Genomic DNA, 2,810 nt, shown 5'->3' with positions numbered 1-2,810 from the left:
ACGGTGTCGGGTGGGGGGGGCAGTGTGGGGTGGGGGTTACTTTGTGGGTGAGGCCACCGTGTTGGGGGCTCACCCAGTAAAATGGGAGTTTGGCCTCCTGGGAGAAGCTGTTTGGTCTTGGACACGGTGCCCTGCAGGGGTGACGTGGTGACGCCCCTTCCTCACTTCAGAAGCCACCAGGCACCTTCCTCCGTGCCCGTCACACGCCTCCTATGAGGAGCCGGAGCCACGGGGACACCAAGGAAACGAGCGCGGGGCCTGCCGTGAAGCTCACAGCATCTCCTGGGACCACCTGGAAGGGCCGGGACCTCAGAGCCAGGGGAGTGGGGCTGGCCGCGCCCAGTGCTGGCCCCGTGACGGGGCCACAGACCTCTCCAGTGGCCCCCGTGGCCCTCACCACATTGGTCACGCCCACGACAGAACCAGGAGAGGAACCAGCCACGGAAACCCACGCTTCAACGAGCCCAATGAGTTCCCGACACTGTTCAAACCCCCAGGACGGGGACTCGGTGGGGACCACAGTTCCATCTGACCATTGCTCTGGGGGAAGGCGACCAAACGGCGTCTTGCTGCCTCCCTCAGGCTCAAAGTGTGAAATCCAGCTAAAACCCCAGCAGAATCCGGCTAACTTGAAATCACCTCAGAAAACTAAAAGGCAGAAAATTCCCTTTAAGGATCAGCAACAAGAGAAAGGGAATTTCACCCTGAGGGCAGCCTGTCGGCCCCACAACCCAATGGGGGGGGGGGCATCGTTAATTTATTCATCTGCGTNGAGGAACCAGCCACGGAAACCCACGCTTCAACGAGCCCAATGAGTTCCCGACACTGTTCAAACCCCCAGGACGGGGACTCGGTGGGGACCACAGTTCCATCTGACCATTGCTCTGGGGGAAGGCGACCAAACGGCGTCTTGCTGCCTCCCTCAGGCTCAAAGTGTGAAATCCAGCTAAAACCCCAGCAGAATCCGGCTAACTTGAAATCACCTCAGAAAACTAAAAGGCAGAAAATTCCCTTTAAGGATCAGCAACAAGAGAAAGGGAATTTCACCCTGAGGGCAGCCTGTCGGCCCCACAACCCAATGGGGGGGGGGGGCATCGTTAATTTATTCATCTGCGTTACGGAGGATACAAACTAATTTATTGGGGGGAAAACTCAGCATTACACTTTGATACATTAAATTTTCATGAGCTTTGATGGGCTCTTCTCTAGGGAAGGAAAGGCCCTCGTGATGAAGTCCCTGTCCTTTGGGGAGGTCTGGGGCTTCGTGGGGACAACAGTCCGTTCATAGGCCAACCGGTGGGCCCCACCCACTAACCGCTGCTCACAACGCACGACAGAAACACGCTGAAATGTGGTGACATCCTTTTTAAAACAGAGCCGCGCAAAGCGCTAATCTGCCTACTCCTCAAAGTTTAATTTAACTTGTAGCGGATTGAACCCTTCCACAGTGCCAATATTCAGCTGTCACTGCCGTACAGAAATGGCAGTTTCACACACATCAGCCTAACGTAAGATGAATCCAGACCTCCTTCTAGAAAGAAATAAACAGATATGAATTTGACTGCAGTTGTTCGGAGAGCTTGCTCCTGCATGTTCAGTAGGGACCAGAGTCTGCGTAAGGAGCCTCCCTGCTGTAAACGACCGCCCTGCCCGTCTGCCCTGGGGCAGGCGCACACAGGGAGCCAGCCTTGCCATGGCCCAGGCAGGTGGCCCGCTGGCCCCAGGGCGGGGTCCTGCTGGGGCTCAGCCACGACATGGCACCCACACTTCCCTGCTCTGCGATGGGACCAGAGGGGAACGTTGGGCTGGGTGGCAACAGCTCCTTGAGCTGAGGTCACGCAGGGCCACGTGGTGAGCAGGGAAGGAAGCAGGTGGCCTTGGACGGCACTCACGGAACAGGAGGGATCGTGCAGCCTGGGAGAGGGAGCCTCCTTCCCCCCACAAGCGCCTGGCTCCCAGGCCTCGGGGAAGCCGTTTCCAATCTTCCAAGTGAGAAAGTCTTGGGAAAGAAGACCGAAAAAGGGGCATCTTTTTGCCCTTGGCCCCTGACGGCCAGCCTGCGTCAGCCTCGTGGATTCTCAGAGCCGGCGAGAACATCACAAACCCAGGGTTCTTAGCACCCGGGACCTTTTCCCAAGCCTCAAGGGGACGCGGTCCTGGACGGGACAGCCGTTCCAGGACACGGGGCCACAGCACGGAGGATGTGACTCGCTCCACCGCTGGATTAAAAGAACATGGGTGATGCACACATTCATTCAAAGAGTTTCTTCAAAGACTCAGTGTGCTGGATTTTGCCCGAAACCTCAGACGTGGAAGGTAGGATTCTGGAGGAAGGCTTAAAAACCACACCTCTACAACAATTCTTTTTGTTACTCATGTCATCCTCCTCTTCGACGACCTCTAATGAGTGACAGAGCCACGTATTATNCTGGATTAAAAGAACATGGGTGATGCACACATTCATTCAAAGAGTTTCTTCAAAGACTCAGTGTGCTGGATTTTGCCCGAAACCTCAGACGTGGAAGGTAGGATTCTGGAGGAAGGCTTAAAAACCACACCTCTACAACAATTCTTTTTGTTACTCATGTCATCCTCCTCTTCGACGACCTCTAATGAGTGACAGAGCCACGTATTATGGTTCACACCAATGTGGTTAAGAGCTTCCTGGTGTGACCAGTCAGTGGCTAAAATGAGCAAATCAGAGAACTCTAGATGCTGGCGAGGATGTGGAGAAACGGGCACCCTCCTACACTGTTGGTGGGAATGTAAACTGGTACAGCCCCTCTGGAAAACAGTGTGGAGGTTCCTCA

The sequence above is a fragment of the Crocuta crocuta genome, unplaced genomic scaffold (assembly GCF_008692635.1).
Source record: "Crocuta crocuta isolate KB4526 unplaced genomic scaffold, BGI_CrCroc_1.0 scaffold123, whole genome shotgun sequence".
In the NCBI taxonomy this organism is placed as follows: Eukaryota; Metazoa; Chordata; class Mammalia; order Carnivora; family Hyaenidae; genus Crocuta; species Crocuta crocuta.
Note: the sequence above shows the minus strand (reverse complement) of the source record.